The 24,780-nt window shown below is 40.5% G+C and overlaps 1 long non-coding RNA gene across 3 annotated transcripts in view; it reads right to left on the reverse strand.

Moving 5' to 3' along the window:
* LOC135983655 (uncharacterized) overlaps positions 1–20,598 on the reverse strand; it is a 120,662-nt gene extending 100,064 nt beyond the window's left edge. For 2 of the 3 annotated variants that reach the window (XR_010601382.1, XR_010601384.1), the window contains exon 1: positions 20,522–20,598. This is a non-coding gene — a long non-coding RNA (uncharacterized LOC135983655). Of the gene's footprint in view, positions 1–13,514; positions 13,654–20,521 lie in introns of those variants that run through there. The other variant, XR_010601383.1, reaches the window with a different exon arrangement.
* Between the last annotated feature and the right edge of the window lie 4,182 nt (positions 20,599–24,780).

Genomic DNA, 24,780 nt, shown 5'->3' on the forward strand with positions numbered 1-24,780 from the left:
GTACGAGAGAGTCTGACCCCACATCAGCATTAAAGAGCTAACATCTGGTTAAAAGTTTCACTATGATGTATTAGAAACGGCGTGTGTGAGCCATAAAGCCAGCTAATGCAAAGTTCCACTACATTGATTATTTTAAGGTATGTCTCACCTAAACTGTGTAATCTTCACAATGCACCTATATTGCATAATGTTGGCACCAAGGGGACAGTAATCAAAAATGTTGGTCTTTTGATACCTTGTGCGTAGAACATGTTTGTAATGAGCATTTATTTTATACAATATGTAATGAGTGCCCAATGCAGCAAGCTGTGAAAATATCCACCCACATCAGATAGGAGCTATTTGCATTAAGCAGATGTTGCTGCAAGGCCAAAAATCTGGGCAAGAGGTGAATAAAAATAAATCTTAAATGGGAATCCAGATTTGCAATGCCAAATGTATAAGCCTCTGGAACAGCTCCTACTGAAACTTCCCCCAGGTTATCAGGAAGCTGGAAAACCACAAAACAACCAGGCTACCAAATTAGTTATGAGAAGCAACTATTCCAGGTAGGCATACATATGTATCCTGTCCTTGTGCTGAATGGTTGTGATGACATGCAGATGTTTAACTGAAAAAAATTAGGGGGAAATAAAAAGCCAGAGGTTGGCACCAGCTTCAACAGGAGGCCAAGGAAACTGGGAAGCAGACTGCAAATGCAACCCTCAGGTAAGATATGCTGTATCCAGGAAAGTAACCAGAATATGGATGAAGATGCAGACAACAAAATATTAACAAAGTGAGGTTTTTCAACACGGAGATGCTCTCAACAAAACATCTGAGGAGGTGCTTATGTCCATTCCTAATCAGAGAAAACTTAAGCAGAGTTCCATTGACTTCTGTGGCATTTAAGACCATGGTGAAGTGTTTTGTTGACACTGCAATCACAAGGTATGATTTCCGCTTGTGTAGACATACCCTAGCTAACATTAATCTAGATAGCTTGGGTACAAAAGCAGTGAGGCTGAAGCATGCACTTCAGCATGGACTGTATAAGCTTGCCCAGAAACCTGGGTAATTACCCATGCAGCTAGCCAATGCTGAAGCTCACACTGCCATGGTTTCGTTGATCCAAGACCTGAGTTAACTAGATTAAAACTTACTTGGATATATCTAAATGAGCTGCAGACACACCCCATGACATTATCCTAAATCACATGCCTAAATGATTTGCTGAATCAGAGATTTATGAAGAAGGCAAAGTCCCATTCTCCTAAATTTGTACTTAAAAAAAATTAGAGTACCATAAAAGAATAGCTTGAAACCAAGCTGCAGACACAGTGAATAAAAGGGAGGAAACCATTAACAATACACCAAATTCCCTTTTCCATTCTAACCACAAACATACTGCTAAAGAAAGAGACCTCCGTTTGGTCAGAAGGCATTTGACAACCAACTAATACATATAATTATTCATGTAAGTACCACAGTTACCATAGGCAACTGGTAATATTTCAGGTAATAATCAATTATTCCGCCTGAAGTATGTATAATGATCTAAAAATATTTAACAGGGAAGCCTTTTCAATGTCAGAGGAGGAGTTCTCAGCCAATGTGTATCCAATTACTATACTACATCAACATGATCTGAAAAAGGTACCTTCTGAAAATCCCACACAGTGGTGATAAAGGGGCTTAAAGAGCACAAGTCCCATTCATTTCAGAAGTATTTAGCGTCTTCAACCCCATTTAGAGTAAATGGGAATTGCAGGTGTTCAACATCTTTGGGGGGGAAAAAATCAGAAATTGGGGCACCCAAAATTTGTGGAAGCTTTCAAAAATGTGGCCTTAATCTTTCTGTGCCTCTATTCTCTAAGTAACATGGGGATAATGATAGTTTCTCATCTCACAGTGGTATTGTAAGGATGAATTCATTAATGTGAGTAAGTCCAAAAAAATTTCAAAAGCATTTTAAAATGATTTACAATTAGAACTATGAATTACAGATATTTTTCATTCACTGGCAATTCAAAGCAAAATTTTTAAAAACATTTAAAAATTGTTTGGGATTTTTGTTTTAACAAAAATCAAAACACTTCATTTTGATTTGGGCAGTTTTTAAATGTTTGCCTTTAAAAAAAATAAAATCAAAAGGAAGTTTTGAAGAAAAAAAAGTAATTTCAAACCAAATAGTCCAAACATTATTTTTGCAATTTTTGAAACAAAATGTTTTGGTTTTGTTTTTTTAAAAATTGTGGGTGGTGGAGAAAATGGGTTGACCAAAACAATTAAAGGAAATGAACATGATTTTTCAAAATGTTCCAGTATTGCCATATCTGCATTTTTTGGTGGAAAAAAGTTTCATCCAAAAAATTTCACCTACCTCTGCTTAGGAGCACAATCCTATTATAATCATTTTGGAAATTTTTCATATGGACATAGTACACTTTGTCCGATCTTAATTTGTAGGATTGCAGCAGTCAACTCTCATTCAAAAGATTAATTATAAAAAAAAGAATGCTAGATCCCTGCTCTCTCACCTTCAAATAGACACAGAATTTCATGATTGTTTTAAACTATTTTCCAGTAATTCCTTTATTAAGTCTGTTTCTTCTGTAGCCTGAACACCCATTCCCATAATCTGCCTGTCAACAAATGACCATCTTCCTTCCCCTTTTTCCTCCCCCCCCCCCACTGATTATTATAATAACCTATTACACTTGACCAGAGTAGTATGGATAGAGGTGATATCCTCCCTCTCATGGAGGTGAGCAAGGAGGGACCTGGCAATGGAGAAGATCATGTTATGTGTTACAAAATGCATAGGTCTTCATTTCTACATAGAGTTGCCTGATGCAACCATTTCTCTGTTCACTTTCAGTTTATTAAACTTCACTGGAAGATAAGGGGTTAGTATTTGTTTTATGTTAATGAAATTTCTACAGGGAAGACATACATGTTTCATTTTACAATAGCCGGGGGGGGGGGAGGGAATCTAAGGGGGGGGGGGAAGCAAAAGCACATTATTTGCCAAACTAAAAAGACACCATTTTGTGAAGTGACAATTTGCACTCCTTTCCCAGACATCCCCACTACCAACTGAATCCTGGATTGTTACTGTTTCATAGGGTTTGCCAGTTATGATCGGAAGAAAGAGAAGAGATAAGATTGGGTGACAAACCTGACCTCTCACTGAAGCAACCACCAGCATCTCTGCATTGCCACATCAGTCATATCTTTGAATCCAACAATAACCAAATAGCACCCCCCTTAGTTTAACCCTCCATTATAACATCATATTTATCATTATAAAAGATACTGTGAATTCACTACAAAGTTGAAACTGTATTGCATGACGTTTAAAATTCTTCTGGATGACGACACTGACCTATTTTTCCATTTCTACTCAAACCTATTTTTGTGTTAGTGAATTTCATTAAATCCCTGGGTACCTAGAACTTCATATTGTCACAATTCTGTATACAACATGCACTCTGAGCACTTCACAGCAGCAAAGACAGAATTCAGATTCTCCTGCTTCAAAAATATATCCCCCTACAACTCAAGTTAAAATAGAATCTCCATTAGCTAGTAGCAATATAGCATCTATGACAAATGGTTGAACAGTACTGATTGCAATTGGTAGAAGGAAGTGATAGATACACTAGCCAGCTCATAACTCTCTTTTAAAAAATAAAGAACATTAATTCTGATTATCCCCTTATACCAGCATAAATTAGGGGGAACACCGCTGAAGTCAATGGAGTTACATGGGTTGACAATAGATATATATGAAAGGAAATTTAGGCCCAGTGCTCCTGTTTTTTAACTGGATTACACAAATGACTTAACTGCTTCAAAATATCCAGAATTTACATAACATATTATTGAAAGTTAGGGCATAACTACTGTACCTTACTGTGAGGTGGTACATTTTATAGAAGCTTGCATGTGTTCAAACAATAGGCCTCAAGGTGTGATGCTATCTATGCTTTATTCCTCAGGTTTAAACCCCATCTCCTTGTTAGGTGTTCTGGGTAGAGAAATCCAGCAGGCAATTACCTGTATAATTACAACAGCCACTAGAGAGTATTTAAAACATTATGTGCACATATTACTATATTACACATGATATGGGAGATACTGGTTTTAACTTTCCTATGTATTAACTAAGGCCCCACTTTAATGGATGCATAATCAATAGGACTACTCTCATGCTTGAAGTTAAGCACATGCTCAAATACCTTGCAAAACTGGCATCTAAAAATGGTAGACTCTTGTCCCCAAAACGTTTCTGGGACAGCAAAAAGATGTAGCTAAACTACTTTTCATATAAGCAAGAGAGAGTCTGAAACATACACAGGACCTGTAACAGCATTAAGGAGGGTTTAACTTGGCTGTACTGTATTAGAGATGCTTTAGTTTTGTGCACATTACATGGCACCATTTATAACTTGGAGGATAAATTCTCTAAGCGATGAACAAAATCACTAAGGTTACTGCATAATGAAAACTGATCAGTTATTCATGTTTACTCTGACCCAAACCAAAACAGCAGTTCTTATATTCCCATCCTTTGGGAAAGACAGATGTGTTAAACTGTGCTGCAACATAGCTTGACTTGTTTTAAAGAATTCAGAGATAAAGCTATCACTTTGCACCTAATTTTAAAATCTTTATGAAAAGGGAGTTGAAATCTTAAACTATTAAATTCCTGACAATGTATAAATGTGTTTAAACAAAGACTGCCTGAGATACTGCATACAAAGAGACAGCTGTGTGAAAGGTGTTTATTCAGCAAAAATCATTTACCTCTGCATTTACTCAGAAAACAAAAAAATTATCACAATTATCCTAAAATAAATCAAAAAGTGCTGTCTGCCTTGAGACTGTCTTATTTTGTATGAATCATTCTGATTTCAAGTCAGCACTTCATTTAGATAATTAAGATGAAAAAAACAGTTCTCTCTAGCTTCTGATATTATGCAACCAAAAACTTTCCACCTTCAAATATGTAACCATTTTGCCCAGTTATTTTATTTGTATCTAAACATTTTTAATCATTAAAGCAGTTTTGAAATTAACTTTCCTAAAAGCTGTGTTTTATTACAGCTAATCAGCACACATGGAATCTGTAGATAATTCTAAAGGTTGGAGTTGTAAAGGATTAATCTGGGAAACACACTCATTTTGCTTGTGCTATTTTAACTGTCAATGGTGGTTTCCTTCTAGATATTTTCAAACACTCCTTTTTCAGTGGATTTAAGGCTAATGAAAAAGTGCTGAACTGAAATTGAGACAAAAGTCCTTTTGCCATAGAACAGGTGCATCTTGGGAGAATCATGAAAGCTAAGACCCAGATACTGAATACTTATTGAACTACTTAAATAATTCCTCCCATGAGTAGCCCCACTGATTTCAATGGAACTTCCCATAGTAGTAAAGTCAAATTCATGTGTAAATATTCGTTATAACAGGGCCTTATTCACCCATACTCACCACTGTGCCTCATCTCTGCCCTAGAGAAACTATATGCAAGGTTGGTAATTTAGTTTCCATTCTCATTCAGTCCTTCAGCTTTGCTGAGACCACTATCAATGTCAATTAATATGTTTTTGTATTGTTCACACACGTGTAGTGGGAACCACATTGTGGTCACCAAGTGTCATAACTATAAAGGGAAGGGTAACAGCTGTCCTGTGTACAGTACTATAAAATCTCTCCTGGCCAGAGACTCCAAAATCCTTTTCCCTGTAAAGGGTTAAGAAGCTCAGGTAACCTGGCTGGCATCTGACCCAAAGGACCAATAAGGGGACAAGATACTTTCAAATCTTGCAGGGGGGAAGGCTTTTGTTTGTGCTCTTTGTTTGGGAGTTTGTTCGCTCTTGGGACTGAGAGGGACCAGACATCAATCCAGGTTCTCCACATCTTTCTAAACAAGTCTCTCCTATTTCAAACTTGTAAGTAAATAGCCAGGCAAGGCGTCTTAGTTTTACTTTGTTTTCTCAACTTGTAAATGTACCTTTTACTAGAGTGTTTATCTTTGTTTGCTGTACTTTGAACCTAAGACTAGAGGGGAGTCCTCTGAGCTCTTTAAGTTTGATTACCCTGTAAAGTTATTTTCCATACTGATTTTACAGAGATTATTTTTACCCTTTTCTTTAATTAAAAGCCTTCTTTTTAAGAACCTGATTGATTTTTCCTTGTTTTTAGATCCAAGGGGGTTGGATCTGTATTCACCAGGGAATTGGTGAAAGGTTTCTCAAGGCTTCCCAGGGAAGGGAATTAGCTTGAGATGGTGGCAGCGGACCAGAGCTAAGCTGGTAGTTAAGCTTAGAAGTCTTCATGCAGGCCCCCACATTGTACCCTAAAGTTCAAAGTGGGGATACAGCCTTGACATGGTGGCATAGCGGTGGGATTCATTTTAAACCCAAAAGCCAGTAAGATTTTTTTTTCTTCTAGCTGCTTGGAAAGCAGAGCTGAAGGTAGATGCATATCTTATCTCTCCTTGCCTGAAGGCAGAGGTGTTAAGTTTTTTTAACAAGGTCTTTGTTAAGAGAAGGGTTCAATTAATAAGCAAATGACTGGTAAAAGGAATTTACAAGCTGAATTGTTTTTTTGTGTTTTTTTTACATCCTCGGGAGTAGCTAGTTAGAAAGTCTCTGTTAACTCAGCAGCAGCCAGAGCTGAGTGCATCCCAGTTTCAGTCAACTGCAGAGGGGTGTGGCCCAGCACAGGAAAGCAGGAAAATGACTACCAGTGAAGCAGCTAACAAACTAGAACTGGCCAGACTAGAAGCAGAAGAAAATGAAAAAAAAACATCAGAGACTGCTTCAATTAAAAAAAATCGAGGTGGAGGGGAGAGAAAAAGAGAGGAAGCATGAACTGGAAGTAGCAAAGGCTAGGCCGGATACAACAGCCAGTCCTAACAACCCCTCTCCAGGTACCACTTCCCATCCCAGAAAATTCCCCACCTACAAGGTAGGCGATGATACTGAGGCCTTCTTAGAAAATTTTGAAAGGGCCTGCCTTTGATACAGCATCGCTGCAGACCAGTACATGGTAGAGCTGAGGCCGCAGCTCAGTGGACCCTTAGCAGAGGTGGCGGCTGAAATGCCTAAGGAACACATGAACAGTTATGAACTTTTTAAAAACAAGGCCAGACTCAGAATGGGGCTAACACCCGAGCATGCCCATCGGCGGTTCAGAGCCCTAAGGTGGAAACCAGATGTGTCATTTACCCGGCATGCCTACCACATTGACAAAAATTGTGATGCCTGGGTATCAGGAGCAAATGTTAAATCTCTGGAAGATCTGGTTTCCCTAGTAAAAATGGAGCAGTTTTTAGAGGGTGTTCCTGAAGAAATAGAAAGATACATCCTAGATAGGAAGCCCAAAACTGTAACTGAGGTGGGGGAGATTGGAGCCAAACGGGTGGAGGTGGCAGAAAAGAAAAAAACTAGTAGCAGTTGGAGCGAATATCAGAAGGGGCAAGCCGAAACAAAACCTTACCACCGGGGACAACCCAAGGCCCCACCAACATCCCAAGGGAAACCCCAGGCGCCTTCTCACCCCACCACACCAGTCTCCACCAACCAACATCGCCCCGGTGATACCTTAGCAGGGCGATGTTTTAAATGTAATGAACTGGGACATATAAAGGCTCACTGCCCCAAGAACCCCAACCGATTACAGTTCATTACACCACAATCACACCAAAGATCCCCAGACTCAGATGCCTCTCTCATACCCTCGGAGCGAAGGGAAACCTTGAGAGTGGGCAGAAAGAAGGTTATCGCTTGGAGGGACACTGGGGCACAAGTGTCAACTATCCACCAATCCCTAGTGGACCCCAAACTCATCAGCCCGGAGACTCCAGTGACAATTCAACCCTTCGTGTCACAGTCTGTAACCTTGCCTACAGCCAAGTTGCATGTCCAGTACAAAGGCTGGTCAGGAATGTGGACTTTTGCAATCTATGACAATTATCCCATTCCCATGCTGCTGGGGGAAGACTTGGCCAACCAGGTGAAGCTAGCCAAGAGGGTGGGAATAGTCACCCGCAGCCAGGCTAAGCAAGCTTTCACCCCCATCCCTGTTCCTGAGCCGTCCACCAGGGCCCCGTCTGTGTTACCAGAGACCCAAACAAAGGTGGTGGAACCGGATCCCCTGCCAACGACTGCAACAGCCATAGTGGATCCAATCCCAGAGACCCAGCCAAAGCCAGTCCCAGAACCGGAACTGGCAACGCAACCAGCACCAGAACCATTGCCAGCACTGAGTCCAGCGCTTGCAAACCCGTCTACAACTTCAGCGCCAGAGGGCACCAGCGAGCCTGACCTGGCGGAAGCAGCAGATAACCCTACCCAAGAGGCTCAGCCAGAGCCTGAGATACCACATAGTGCACCAGCGGACAGTGGTTCACAGTCAATGGAAACAGCCCCAGCACCAGCATCGCTTCCAGAGGGACCAAGCCCCAGTCCACAGTCCAAGGAGGAACTGATGTCTCCAGCATCAAGGGAACAGTTCCAGGCCGAGCAGGAAGCAGATGACAGCCTTCAGAAAGCTTGGCTGGCGGCGCGGAGCACCCCACCGCCTCTCAGCTCTTCGAACCGATCCCGGTTTGTTGTAGAACAAGGACTTTTATACAAGGAGACTTTCTGGTGGGCACCAGGAAGACTGGCATCCTCAAAGACAGTTGGTAGTTCCCACTAAGTATCGGGTAAAGCTCTTGAGCTTAGCCCATGATCATCCCAGTGGCCATTCTGGGGTGAACAGAACCAAAGACCGGTTGGGGAAGTCCTTCCACTGGGAGGGAATGGGCAAGGACGTTGCTAATTATGTCTGGTCTTGTGAGGTGTGCCAACGAGTGGGAAAGCCCCAAGACCAGGTTAAAGCCCCTCTCCAGCCACTACCCATAATTAAGGTCCCATTTCAGCGAGTAGCTGTGGATATTCTGGGTCCTTTCCCAAAGAAGACACCCAGAGGAAAGCAGTACATACTGACTTCCATGGATTTTGCTACCCGATGGCCGGAAGCAGTACCCTTAAGCAACACCAGGGCTAAAAGTGTGTGCCAGGCATTGACAGACATTTTTGCCAGGGTAGGTTGGCCCTCCGACATCCTTACAGATTCGGGAACTAATTTCCTGGCAGGGACCATGAAAAACCTGTGGGAAGCTCATGGGGTGAATCACTTGGTTGCCACCCCTTACCACCATGAAACCAATGGCCTGGTGGAGAGGTTTAATGGAATTTTGGGGGCCATGATACGTAAATTCGTAAATGAACACGCCAATGATTGGGATCTAGTGTTGCAGCAGTTGCTTTTTGCCTACAGGGCTGTACCACATCCCAGTTTAGGGTTTTCACCATTTGAACTTGTGTATGGCCTCAAGGTTATAACTCCCCTACAGGCCAAAGTGGATGCTATCCAAAAGTGGCCGGTTCCAAAGTCTAAGAAACAGGTCCAATCCTTCTTAGGCTTGGCTGGATATTATAGGCGATTTGTACCGCACTACAGCCAAATCGCCGCCCCGCTGACAGACCTAACCAGAAAGAAACAGCCAAATGCAGTTCAGTGGACTGATGAGTGTCAAAAGGCCTTTAACCAGCTTAAGGCAACACTCATGTCTGACCCTGTGCTAAGGGCCCCAGACTTCGACAAACCGTTCCTAGTAACGACAGATGTGTCCGAGCGAGGCGTGGGAGCAGTTTTAATGCAGGAAGGATCGGATCAAGAATTCCATCCTGTCGTGTTTCTCAGCAAGAAACTGTCTGAGAGGGAAAGCCACTGGTCAATCAGCGAAAAGGAATGCTACGCCATTGTGTACGCACTGGAAAAGTTACGCCCATATGTTTAGGGACGGTGTTTCCAACTACAAACAGACCATGCTGCGCTACAGTGGCTTCATACCGCCAAGGGGAATAACAAAAAACTTCTTCAGTGGAGTTTAGCTCTCCAAGATTTTGATTTTGAAATACAACACATTTCGGGAGCTTCTAACAAAGTGGCTGATGCACTCTCCCGGGAAAGTTTCCCAGAATTAACTGGTTAACAATTGTTCTTGGAATGAAACATATTGTTAGTTTTTATATAATCAGTAGTATGTCTAAAGGTACATGTGTCTTATTAACTCTGTTTTCTCCTAGAACTCCAGGAAGAAATCACAGCCAGTGTGGAACCGAACGTCCAACACTACCTGTGATTTGGGGGATGTGTCATAACTATAAAGGGAAGGGTAACAGCTGTCCTGTGTACAGTACTATAAAATCCCTCCTGGCCAGAGACTCCAAAATCCTTTTCCCTGTAAAGGGTTAAGAAGCTCAGGTAACCTGGCTGGCATCTGACCCAAAGGATCAATAAGGGGACTAGATACTTTCAAATCTTGGGGGGGGGGGGGGGGGGGGGGGAGGAAGGCTTTTGTTTGTGCTCTTTCTTTGGGAGTTCGTTCGCTCTTGGGACTGAGAGGGACCAGACATCAATCCAGGTTCTCCACATCTTTCTAAACAAGTCTCTCCTATTTCAAACTTGTAAGTAAATAGCCAGGCAAGGCATCTTAGTTTTACTTTGTTTTCTCAACTTGTAAGTGTACCTTTTACTAGAGTGTTTATCTTTGTTTGCTGTACTTTGAACCTAAGACTAGAGGGGAGTCCTCTGAGCTCTTTAAGTTTGATTACCCTGTAAAGTTATTTCCCATACTGATTTTACAGAGATGATTTTTACCCTTTTCTTTAATTAAAAGCCTTCTTTTTAAGAACCTGATTGATTTTTCCTTGTTTTTAGATCCAAGGGGGTTGGATCTGTATTCACCAGGAGTTGGTGGGAGAAAGAAGGGGGGATGGTTAATTTCTCCTTGTTTTAAGATCCAAGGGGTTTGGATCTGTATTCACCAGGGAATTGGTGAAAGGTTTCTCAAGGCTTCCCAGGGAAGGGAATTAGCTTGAGATGGTGGCAGCGGACCAGAGCTAAGCTGGTAGTTAAGCTTAGAAGACTTCATGCAGGCCTCCACATTGTACCCTAAAGTTCAAAGTGGGGATACAGCCTTGACATCAAGGGTGCAATACACAAAGGTACTTAGGCACTTTAGTTCCATTTTTAGGAATCATTGTGATCCACAAAACTTCAGCCCAGCTGCCATCTAAATTTACTCAGTGCCTACGTTTTTGCCTCTGGGTATGCATGCTGCTGCCTCATTCTAGGTGCCTAGGCATCCATCTCCTGCCTGGACATACATTCTACTGCCTCATGCTAGGCATCTGTACATCTATCTCCTGCCTAAGTCCCAAAGTGAGTCACAAACCAGGAAAGATAGGTATTCAGCCTATCGCATGCAAGGTCCTGATCTGGTAAGTATGCTCAGAGGTAACCTACCAGATCAGGCCCCTCAGGCATGTTCACACAACACAGCCTCCCTTATAACTTTCAGCCTAGTGGATAGGCCACTCACCCAGGCTGTGGGAGAACCCTGGATCAAGTCCACCCCGCAATTCGCTGGTGAGAGCTTTAACCACTAGGGTATAGGTACTCACCTGACATGAGGACGATCCCTGTTCAAATCCCTTCTCTAGGAGAAGGGGAGACTTCCCACATCCGGGGTTAGTCCCCTATGCACTGCTCTAATGGTTATAAGAGAAGTCCTCCTCCTCCTGCCCCCAGCTATTTTGTTTCAGGCCCTGCATGCAACTTCCTCCTTCCTATGTTACCCCAGTTAATGGATCTCTAGCAGAGCTAGTCATCTCCCTGCAGCCCAGATTTAGGCACCGCCCATTAGCTAGCTTAGGCAGTTCCCACCTAGCATACGGCTCAGCGGATTGCAGTCTAAGGCACCTATCTCTCCCCTTTCAGAGCTCGGCACCTAACTCGGGCTTTTTGGATCACAGTGTTGTTCCTGGGATTTTCTAGAAGCCTAAAAGTTAGGCACACAACACGCTCAGTGATTAGGGCACCCAGATGGGAGACCCAGGGTCCAGTCCCTGGGCTTCAACCAGTCTTTCATTATTTATCCACAGTGGAACAGCTTCAACAGGAGAGACAGAGGGAGCCTCACATCAAAATATCCCATTGCCCAGGTGTTAGAACACTCTCCTGAGAGGTGGGAGAGAGGCTGTTCAAATCATTCCCCCAGTAGAGGGGGGAATTTAACCTGGGTCTCCTACATCCCAGGAAGTTCTCTAGCCCCTGGGATAAAAGTTATAAAATAGGCACCACCACAGGCCAGATTTTGAATGGGATCAATCATGCTCAAAGGCATGCTCGAAGACTACCTACTGGATCAGGTACCACATGCAACGTAGACAGCGAATATATATGTTCCCCCAGTTTGTGAACTGTTCTGTTGCTTAGGCAGGAGACAGGTGTCCAGATACCTAAAGTGGGGCAGCAGAGTGCATGCCCAGGGTTTAAAACGTAGGTGCTTAGGGACCTCAGATGATCGAAAGTTAGGAGCTGAGTGAGTTTTTGGCACCTACAGATTAGGCAGCAGCCCAGTGGGAGTTTTGTGGATGCAACACATGGGGATTTAGGTGCTTATCTCTAGACTAAGAGACTAACAAATTTATTAGAGCATTAGCTTTCGTGGACTACAGCCCACTTCTTCGAAGAAGTGGGCTGTAGTCCACGAAAGCTTATGCTCTAATAAATTTGTTAGTCTCTAAGGTGCCACAAGTACTCCTGTTCTTTTTGCGGATACAGACTAACACGGCTGCTACTCTGAAACCTATCTCTAGACTGTTGGTCTCTAAATTGCTTGGTGGATTACACTCTTAGTGATTGTCAGTTTGGACTGGTTTAGAATGAATGACACAAGAGGAACAGCTCTGTATCCCATTACCAAGTCCCAGAGTCATTCAGTTCTGTAGTTCATCACATTCACTGATGCATGTGGTTGTGGAATCTCCATCTCTGGAGATATTTAAGAGTAGGCTAGATAAATGTCTATCAAGGATGGTCTAGACAGTATTTGGTTCTGCCATGCGGGCAAGGGACTGGACTCTATGACCTCTCGAGGTCCCTTCCAGTCCTAGAATCTATGAATCTATGTTTAATAAACTCAGTAAAACTAAGGAGTATGCAAATAGCTCAATACACTAACCTTTTATGTCTTGGCATATTACCTCTCTGATGGCAGCTGTAGGCTTTATCACAGATATGCTTCCAGTACTTTTCCAGAACTCAGCCCTGGAATATTCTTCTTAAACTTCATGCTAAAGACTAGATCAAACCAAAATCCTGACAATAAACATCTGCTGAACCCTGGGCAAGTTCAGATCCAGAGTTGAGATCTGAACTTCATTGTTCATTAGTCCATATAGTGGGAATACTTGTGATGTTTTAATATCAGACATACATACTGCCAGAATGTGAAATAATGCCAAACTTTCCTTTCAGAGGGTACATTGTATATATATATATATATTATATATATAAAAATAAAATCCTTAATTTTCATTTGTATACTTTTCTATCCATTTAAAATCAAATGAATAATTCTTACTTTTCTTTGTGTTTGTGAAGAATATGGATCAGCTGCTTACCTTTGTGGTTGATGAAAAGGTGCTATGTCTTCAGAAAAAGAGAAACCAAAGACTCCAATTTTGCAACTAGATCTGTGCAAGTAAAACTTGTGCTTTCACAGAGCCCCAGTGAAGTTTGCCCACATGATTCAGATTGTAGGATCAGATTAGGGCCTGAGGGAAAACCTAACAGGTGTTATAAATGTTTATCAGCTGCTTAAGAGGGAGATATAACAAAAAGCAGCTAATTGCAACATGGCCACTTTAGGACTACAGCTGCCTATGTCTACCCAATTTAAAGGGACAGTCCTCAGAAAGGAATACTAGGAAAAAGTTCCTACAAAAGGGCAACCATATACTAGAGATAGGAATAGTAGGGACCAACCAGTCACAGAGGAAAATATATTGGGAAGAGGTTGCTTCCATATATCATCACCACTATAATCACATGAGCTATTTTCTGATTTTCCCAGGCAAAATTATTTGAGGGTACATCAATACTGCTTCTGTCAAGAGGAATTAGAGCTGGTTACAAAAATTGCAGAAAATGAGATTTTGCCACAGAAACAAACAACAACAAAACAGAAATTAAAATGATGAAAACTTGTTGATTTTTTTTCTGTTTCTGACCACCTATTCTAAGAATAAGGGGGGGGAAGTATATAAAAATTGCTTCGTGGCTTCAACTGGATACACAGATATTCTGGCCTTTAAAAACGGTTTATAAAAACTGACATCTCTCTGCTATGCTTTTGTTTTTCACAGCACAAGGAATTAAAATAAATCCTACATTGTTTTTGTACTTTGTTATTCCTTTGCTTATATCTTTGCAAAGCCATAACAACAAGTAACCAGCAGTCTTTAATTAGACTGCAAATTTTATGTTGTTTAGAAATTATTTTATTACAACAGAGAAATAAATATTTCAAAACACATCATTGTTTTTCATGTTGACAATTTCTTTGAAAAATAAATACTACAAATGTCTTCCTTCCTCATTTTCAATTGAATTATATAGTCCCTCTCCCACAGAACATGGTGCCTGATTCTGATCACACTTACAAAGGTGTAAATCAAGAGTAATTCCATTGTAGTCAATGGAATCACACCAATGTTAGGCCCCTATTATGCACTGTCATCCATTCAATCAGACTGCTATGGCCACAGACTCCATAACCTTTGGGGGATCAGAATCAGACCCATTGTATCATGTAGCTTTAACTATAGCTTGTCATGCAAATAGACAGGCTTCAACATTAAAATTGACATGTGGAGTTAGTTATTTGTTTCACAGGTGCCCAGAAAAATGTGTTACATGGGTAGAATGTTCATTATCAGGAGTATAATTTTCTTTATTTTTGTAAATTTCAATTTCCTGTTTGGAAGATACTATATAGTTAAAGACTGTATCATTTTGGAGCTTCAAGCCTGAATTACTCAGATTTTCTTTTTCACTGAAGGCTGTAAACTCATACTCTTTGGCAAAGTGAGACATACTGTCAGTTTTATATGGTAAATTTCTGCTCCATCAGGATTAAATTAACAAAACAAAACATTTGGGCTGAACTTCAGAAAAAAATCTTTAAAAGTGAGATCTGTTAGACTGTGGAATCATCTCTCTAGGGAAGTAGTGAAAGCCCCATCACAAGTAATCATTGAAAATGAGGACTGACCAAAACAAACAACAAAAACAACCCTGTTTGCAACAACTTTACATTCTTACTTTAAATGCTAGGATTTTAGGAATATGGAACTATTTGATTCAGTCTTCTACCTTTCAATGTCTTTTAGACTTTCCTTACTCTAGAAATGCATTTCCATGCTCACTGCAAATAACTGTGGCAGAAGTTTCTTTTTATTGTGAGAATCTTGAACTTTTCTGGAATGATACCCAATAAACAAAAATCTGGATATGCAAAGATCGGTGCGTGAAACATTATAAAGCATTTCTGAAAGCTTTTCCCTCCAAAAATCAAGTGGACTGAACTCCCACAACACAGTTCTTCAACGGAGCCAGGATTTTACCTATGGCCTCTACTATTTGCACTTCCTCCACCCTGTGACTGTGTGCCAGCCAAATTCACAAGCTTTAGAGCAATCTGAGGACTGCTTTAATTTAGGCCTTGTGTATGCTGTGGATTTGCCCCAGTTACAGCCATTGGCCAAAAGTGTAGTGACTCTGATGCACACCCTCCCTCTTAGTGTAAGACAGGAAAAGATACAAATAGAATCTGAGACAAGTACTGGCCCAATAACCCAGATTTAGTGGGGTTTGATGCAGTGTTTGTCAGGGAAAATTTTCCTTTCTTTTGTTAGAATTTGTTAAGTTTTCCTTCTTGTCATCACTAAGGGGTATTTCACTGTTTCTTAGCTTGTCCTCATTAATGCTGAATCGCCTACAGAGAAAATATGGGTCTGGATTAGGAAATTAAACTTCACAGTGCGAAGTAATCACTGTAATCTTACATCTGAGATCTTCAGAGATAAGGCACTAGTTAAGTGCAGAGTACTGTCATTATAACTTATTATTTATTACAAAAATACAACTTGGACCTTTAGATTGACAAGAATTAGCTTTTATCAGGCATGCTTTGGAGATTGCTCTGCTCAATAATTAAGGCTTAGTTTACATTTTGTGCTCCATTTTGTCTGTGTACTACAGGAAAGTTGATGGTCTGAATTTTCAATGATTTATGGTATCAAGCATTTTTTTCTACTCTTCAAGAGGGCAGTTAAACATTTTTATGTGGCCCTCAAAGGCTACTACATGATAGTGACACTTGTGGATGACCTGTAAAAGCCTCACCCATGTGCTGAGCTTGTCCATCCTTTGACATCTACATGTAGTTTTCAACACCTGGAGCCTTTTATCTGAACCCCCAACATTTTGATGGTTGGGATAAAATAGACTATATGGACTTGAAACAAACCCATACAAAATTAAAAACAAACAGCTTGCCCAACTAAGAATAAGTCATTATTGCAGCATTCTGGCAACCCAGGATCATCCTTCAAGGGATGGAAGGTGAGAACTTTGTGATTTTTATTATGGTTAATTTTAAAACAATTCTCTTCTAACTCTGAGCTTCACCATGGCATGAGTGAATCTCCTGAGGCTTAGCAAGGTTTATGAGTCTCAAAATAGTGAATGGTTGCTGCTTGCATCTTGATCACATTTCTCTAGAGCAGGCAGACTCACTTGTGCTTGCAATGGCCTCTTGGGCTATCCCTACACTATGAACCAGGGGTGTGATTTTCCTGCTTGTGTATGCATACTTGCACTACTCTCATTGAGTTAGAATGAGCAGAAATAGCCCAGTAGCAGCATCAGTAGAGGAATGACTGAGCTGTGCCAAGTACAAACCCATGTGAAACGCTGAGAGTTAGTCTAAGTATGTGTACGCAAGTAGGGGAAATCACACCCCTAGCTCATAGCAGGGACATAGCCGTAATGTCAAATGCATGGCTCATGCACTGACCTCTTTTCTCTTCACTTTCAGAAATGCCACTTCTGATGTGGCTACATGGTAAACTTGTTCTGTAAAATCCACATTGACTTTGAGTGAAGAATCACTGTTAGAAAATAACCACTGTACACTTAGTTTTGCAAGCTGCCAAGTCATCACAATTTGGCTTAAGCAACCTCTCCCTAGGAAGCTCAAAATTGGATATGTTTTATCCATTCACATTTCCCTATTCCCCCTCTACTATGTCTCAGGTTCTTTATCTGGTTTTGAGAGATTTAGTGTCATCTCAGTTAGTGTAAATTGGCATTCCTCCATTGCTCTGGCTCTTTGTACAATATGTAAAGGAAGAAAACGGGCTCTAGTCTAGCTATGAACATTGCAGAGATTGAAAATTGGCTTAACCTGAAGCCATCTAACTCTGCTGTTGTAATTGAGCAGTTAGAATTCAACAAACTATCTTTACAAATAAGGAGTTTGATTCTCCTTCCACTGACAGTAGTTTTACACCAGTTTAGCTCCATTGACTCAAAGAAGTGTAAGTAAGGAATCGGCTCTTAGAAACCTGGCTTTTAAGTGCCTTGAATCTTGTACAGTCACAATGTGGCTGTAAATGGTATATTCATATTTTACTTTGTGCTGTTGTAAGTTACTACACAGGATAGAAGGCAATGGATAATTAGAACCTAGGGGCTCTGTCACTAGTTGCTCTCAGCACAGCTGAGTTGTGAGAGTAAAGGTGGCTTTATACAATGTCTCCCTATCCAGTCCTGAGGCCATCTGGAAACCAGTTCAGTGCTGGGATTTCTCTAAGTTGTCCGATTTCAACAACTTCCAGTGGGGTGTTCTGCTAGCTAAGGATCACTGAAATGCAACAGGACTCCAACCAGGCCTCTGGCCAACACCCCTGTTCCCTAAGTCATGGGCCAAGAAGAGACTTCTAGGGTACATCTACACTACAGGGAGGAGTCGATTTAAGATACGCAAATTCAGCTACGTGAATAGCGTAGCTGAATTCGACGTATCGCAGCCGACTTACCCCGCTGTGAGGACGGCGGCAAAATCGACTTCTGCGGCTTTCTGTCGACGGCGCTTACTCCCACCTCCGCTGGTGGAGCAAGATCCCCGAGAGGTCGATTTCTACCCGCCGATTCAGGCGGGTAGTGTAGACCTAGCCCCAGAGGGCCAGTGCTATACCACCTGAGTATTCATGGAATATTTCAGTAGTGTAGGGGAAGAGAGAGAAACTGACTGTACAGCCACTTTGCACTGCCAGTTCAGAATAATAAAGCTGCACTAGGGCTAAGCATTTGGCCTGCTAAGATGCCTAACACAGCTCCCATAATATTTAGATCTGCTCCAGGCATAATGCCAGATGCATTCAAGACAATTAAATCAGAACTTTAAAAAAACTGGGCTCCCCTTTTATGCTGCTGCTTTACCTCATTCTGCTTTGCCGTTAGTAGCATGCAACAACCTCAGGCTTACTTGTATTCAGATATAGATTCTGCATGTAATTCTATGAATAGTGGGCAGCTTTAATCAGAAAGCTGACATGAAAAGAGCAATTTCAAAAGCTCTTACATGGAAGCCTTGGAGGCTGTTTGTCAGACTTCAGTGGCTATGTTTGGCACATGGTTATAAACATTTTAATGTCAAGGAGTCATGAGGTTAAATGTCTGTGCATCATTCTAACAATGTACTCACAAAGGTCTGGCAAAGAGCCTGTTGCAAGTTCTAAATGGGGAGCAGGAGGGAGATGAGCCGCAGCTAGTGTATAGCTCCACTGAAGCTGAGGGAGGTCAGCTGAGGATCTGGCTCACCCTTTGTAAATAAAGACTCTGCAAAGCAAAACAATAGCTTTTTGTTTTAAAAGTTGAGGGAGACTGTATGGTCATGTGCATAACAGACTTGCATAAAATAGCAAAAATACATGGCAAGTAACTTCAGTTAAATTTTGAAAGCATCTGAGAACACTGTCAGTAAAATCTACAACACATATTGGTTTAATATAAGAGCCATGCTGGCAGTCATATAACAGAAGTGTTACTACCCAAAATATGGAGAGTCCATTTAGTTATAGTTTGCAAAAAGGTGCGTGTAGACCCACAATTAAGCTACTGTACACCAGAAGGGGCTAACTTAAAATGTAGCCCAGAATTTCAAAATCTTTTGATCCTGCAATCTGTTTATGAACACCTGCAGTTATATCACATACACTTTCGTTGGAAACAATCTGTTAACACTGTAAACTTGTTATAGTGTAGTCCCATACCATGTCACACTGTGGCAGTGCCTTTGATCTCAGCCCCTGGGAAACATTTTTTTCATGTGGGCAGCAGCAGCTGTAAATACAATGTTAATACTATTGGGGTATCAAATCTCCCTTTTATTTTGCTGGCTGAAGTCAGAGGGTTTATGCAGTACTACATTTCCCATATAACCTGCTTTCAAGTTTCTGAAGTTTCAAGATAGTCCATTTACAAGGTTCTTAGATACTTTTACAATGGAATTACATGAGAGGAAAAAAAGACCTCTGTTCTCTTTAAATCTGGGAACACAATCTGGTGATAAAGATGTGACGATTATGATTTATGTTTTGATCCTTGGCTCAGTTGACTCCCAGTCAAGCTTTTGCTCTGCAACTTTGACTGGAAACAACCTTTTGGCTAAATCTTCAGTTAAGTTTGGGATGATGCTTGAAAGTAGTCTGATTGGATTCCCATTGCCTATGATACTAATGAAGTTTTTTTTTTTTTTTTTAATTAGAATTATCCCTGCCAGCACTTCTGTTTGTCTTCTAGCAGCACTGAAAACCTAGTAACATTTACTTTACCCCATACAAATTAATATAAAATTCTGCCTGGATCACTGCCCACAACTGTATTGTGCACACTATTAACACCCCTGCCTCCAAATCAATAGAATATAGATTAGCGAACGAACATTATAAAGGATAATCTACACTAGGTACCATATCTGATAAATATAAACACCTACTCAGAGCTCTAGGGTAATGCTACCCTAATTCCTATTAGTCTACTCTAGTGTAATTATTTTGCAATACCTTCTTGGCTATTCAACATATAAAGTTTTATACAGGCTAGCTTCTAAAGATTAGGCCTTTCTTTTATCTTATCTCTACTGGATGTACATGGTTAGTACATACATAAATAAAAAAGGCTCCCACTTTCTCCTTTTTGCATGCAGAATATGACAAATGTGCACCAAAGAACCTTGGTTTCATGATTTGTTTTATCCATGCTGGTCTTGGACATCAAGTAGCTTTTTCTCTCTTTCTTCCATGTTTGCTTTTTCCACATAAGTACTGCAATAGCAAGATATAGTGTGACTGGACAAGGTCCCACCTCTATCTACAGAGACTAGTCAGAGACCTTCAGTTGTCAACCACCAACATGTAACTTATTTACATAGCTCTCCCCCACCCAAATGATCCATACACCACATCACTTGTAACTTCAGTTCTTCTCAAACCTCTGTTAAAGAGAAAAGGAAGAGCTCTCTCCACCCAGAGATCTTCTAGGAGCCAGCAAGCAAGCCTACCTTTCTCTCCAAGGCACTTTCTTCCTATGCTGCTTTCTACCCTCTGTTAATGGGCTAATTAGTACTTTAGAGCTTCCCAGCTCATTCTAATCCCCACTAATTAGGCAGTCAGGTGTGTCTAAGGGGTGTTTAAGTGATCAGAGTGCTGCCTCTGCTATTGGTTCTCAGTACTCTATCACACAGGGGCATATGAGGCTTGTAGATGCATTTGGGGTTCTGTGCCTTGGAGCAAGCTGCATCCAGTTCTTCTTGATGACCAACATGTGAAAGTGGAGGGACTAAAATAGAGAAGGCAGACAGTTTGGAGTTTCAGAGCTAAGGAGGGAATTCTAAACCAACCTCTAAAATTGATCAAAAGCTTCACAAGGATGTTTCAAAATGAAAAATATGCAAAAAACAGGAAAGGAAGGAGAATGAAAGATATGCCTGTGACTAAAGATACAGAATCTAAGTGAAAGAGGGCCTGAAAAAATCCTTCATTCTGACTAATGGGAATTTTGCCATTGACTTAAGTAGGAAAAGGATCAGTACTATCACTTGGAAAACTCTTCAAGACAGTAAAAGTGTTGGGAGTGGTGTGTAAAAAGAACTATGAAGTGATTAGCGAAATGAAGAGAAATTAGCGAAAACAAATACCTGTGTAGCTTGTAAAGTGAGAGGATATGTTTGTGATATTTAGTCCTTAATATGTCAGTATGTGATTTGATGTTGGCTTTAAAGGCCCTCTATGTAAATATCCAAAATTGAGGATTAGGCAGTTTCTATATCTATGTAATAGTTCTTGTGTAACTCTAAACTTCTGCTTTTGTTACCTATGTTGGCTACTGATTCTATTAAAGTAATAGAAAATGAAACTGAACATTAAAAAAAACTGAAGTTATTTAACAATATAAAAGGAGGTAAACAACATTTAACTTCATGTAGGGGGAAATATGCAAATGAAGAAACCACCAATGCAGGCAGTATAGCAGGTGGAGGTGGTAGATGTGCAATAATCTTCTACATGCACTATTAGAATTCTCAGATTTTGTGCAGGTGGAGATGTCCAGTTGCGTGATCTAAGGCTCAGTACATATTAGGCACTCAAGATATCTCAGAATAGCTTGTTATGAGATCCAAGTCTCCCATGTTCTCTGTGTGTTTCCACAACTGGGTGCTCATCTGGGGTTTTCAAGAGTGCTTAAAAGCACCCCTGTGCTCCTCACTTGTTGTCAGGGACATTGCCAAGCCTGTAGGCCCAGATTAAGCCATGCAGTTTACAGGTACCAGACCCACTCAGTTGCTCTGCACACAACACATCCAGTAACATCACTCCCAAATTATTAAACTGGGTCAAAATATTGGAGAGGGAGAGAGGAGAACTAACAGCTTTTCCCCTGTGTTTTGTTGAAATTTCAAAAGCTTCTGACCAAACCTACTAAAACAAACACACAGGGGTTGGGTGACAGTGATTCTGATCCTCAGACAGACCAAGTTATGAAGGGCTTTGTGGCTACTGTGGAGATAAAAGAGAGAACAGCAGGGGAGAGGACTGGAAGGCTTGGGGGATGAAAGAGGTTGAGGACCTGTCTTGGGCTTTGTAGGTCTGGATGGGGGCTAAAACAGTCATAGGCTTCAGCACAGCTCCTGACCAGGATAGAGTCACAGATGCACAAATACTCCAACAACACAGGTGCACCCCAGAGGCCAGCATGCACCTGTGAGCTGAACATAAGGATCAATAATTTTGGTTCTTTTGTCATAGATGCTGTAATAATAACATGTGGCATATAAGGGTGGAATAGGCTGTGACTGTTATCAGTTTCTATTTACTACTTTTGTTTCTTTGTACTTCACAGACCTTCTGATCACCTCTCTCTGCTAGGTCTCTTGTTCCTTCTCCTCTTTCTCCCCATTGATCAGTGAGCAGAACTTGGAGTTTGGGGGGTGGGGATCTTTGCACAGTTCCCTTCCATTAGTAAATAGGACAGGGGCTACCCAGGATGTGATCTGTGAATATAGGTAGTAGTGAAAATTTGTCCTAATAGTGAGTGAGAAATGATTAATAGATCTCACTTAATCACTTCCTGCTCAGAGTGCCTGATCCAGACTCTGTTGAAGTGACCGGAAACTTTCCCATTGACTTCAGCTTGCTTTAAATCAGGCCCAGAGTGAGGAAAGATTCCTCTCAGGTCTGTTGGCTCTGCTTGACTTAGAAAAGAGCGGATAATTCAAACAAAAAACTTTCCCTCTTGCCCCAAAATGTCTTTGTTCCACTTATGGATCAAATTCCCTCAAAACAGTATAGAGTTAAGTCCCCAAATCTATATCATTTTAAAGTCAGAACAATGGTGTCCAGGAACAGTTAGATTTAAGTTTGTCCTTAAGCCTGTGCATACAGTAATGGGAAAAGTCTTTTTTTAAATATAAAAGGAATTAAACCAATAGTGTTCCCAAAACCTGTAGTTCTTTAAAGAGAACATTCCATAAGATTCTTCCATATGAGAGAAAGCTATTTAACTTTTCTCTGAAGAGTTTCTAATCAATTGCCCCTTTTTACCCTTCTTTGTTCTACTCCTGTGTATAAACTTTCACCTATGTAAATATATTTACAAGTACTTAATTTTTGCTGCGTTTAGTAGACATTTTCACTATTCATTTTAAAATCCTGAAAACTGGAATTTATTTTGAATGGTATTTAAAGGGTATTATAAAACAAAACAATTTTTTTTCAAATGAAATCTTTAATGAGCTGTCGAGAATAATTCAACATTCTGAATGAATGAATAAAGAGAACCAATTAAACAATGCTTGAAACATTGCAAATACTAAAATCAGAATGCAGAGCTTTGTAAGTAGGGAGAGTTATACTTATTTCAGGAGATAACAAGAAGTAGCAAATACGTAAGTAATTATAAAGTTCCTTTTTGTTACTGTGGCTACAATAAAGAATTGCCCATAGAGAGAATTTGGGTTTAACTGTATTAAAGAAAAAAGAATTAGCAACTAATTAGTATGCTACTATGTCTTTCAAGGCCATATAATCCAAGTTTTTGTTTGTTTGTTTTTGGGTTTTGGGTGGTGGTTTTTTATGTATTGGCTTTTTATATTTAGAGCATTGTTTCAGGCATAACTACCAATTCTCATTCTGACGCTTTTGGTCTCCCTGTTTGAATACGTGTGTGTGTATATATAAGTCTAGAGTTTGTATTTAAAAAAAAACCCCTTTAGATATCTATCACTTCTCTAGCGAAAGCCTTTTGTTTTACACACTTACAGCAATTGAAAACTTAGACTTTTATGCTGGCGCTGTTAAATTGGCACACTAGTAAAAACATACGAGTCACAAGTGCCCTGGGTAAATGTCACACACATGGTAAAGGATTAAATCCATAGATTATGCTGTAGAAGAAAAATCAGAAATGACAGTACAGATACTGAAGTTTTCAACCAATTTCCTCAAACCCACAGAAATCTGAAAATAGAACTGTGTGGGAGGCATTAGCTTCTACTACCTGCTGTTCATCATTATGAATGAGTCAGATTTTCTATTAAATCTTTGCTGTATGTGAGCTTTTACCTCTCTGCTGCAGACAGAAGGAATGCATACGGTACTATATAATTGCTTAGGTATTAAAATGGCACTGGCACCACACTGTTTTGTGTAGAGAAGGTAGAATCCAAACATAATTCATAACATTTTAAACATTAAAGATTCCTGAAGCTAGAAGCTTCAATAATGGTATGAGATTTAAGATTACAGAAAGCAGAAAGACAAAAGGAGAGTGATGAGAGCAAGAGGGGGAAGATGCATGTATGCAATTCAAAGAATTCAGATCAAAGTTTGCCTGTCATTAAAGTTCTAACTCTTTCACAAGGTATCTGGAATGTTTTGACAAAATTGGAGAAAATCCTAAGACTTCTCCCAACTGGCTTTTCAGTTAAAGAGGTGGGGAGAACCTATTTCTTTGATTAAAAGTTATAAGGTCTGAAAACAAATACAGTTACTTAGTTGCTGAAATCTCTATTTTAGCCTCATGTGTCCCAATGTCAGCATTAATAACTCTGGGTGGGATTTCCAGTGTTGGCCAAATTCTGCTTCCACTGAAGTCAGAAATTTCCTGATAACTTCAATGGAAGCAAAGTTAGGCCAATGCTTAGTTGTGTTAAGTCTATTCTTCATGCTTAAAACCAAATTATTTTTTTCCGTGCATATATCTTTATCTCACCTCCATGATTCAGCATAGCACATACAAGTACAGCATCATATCAGTTGCTGA

The sequence above is a fragment of the Chrysemys picta genome, chromosome 5 (genome assembly GCF_011386835.1).
Source record: "Chrysemys picta bellii isolate R12L10 chromosome 5, ASM1138683v2, whole genome shotgun sequence".
In the NCBI taxonomy this organism is placed as follows: domain Eukaryota; kingdom Metazoa; phylum Chordata; order Testudines; family Emydidae; genus Chrysemys; species Chrysemys picta.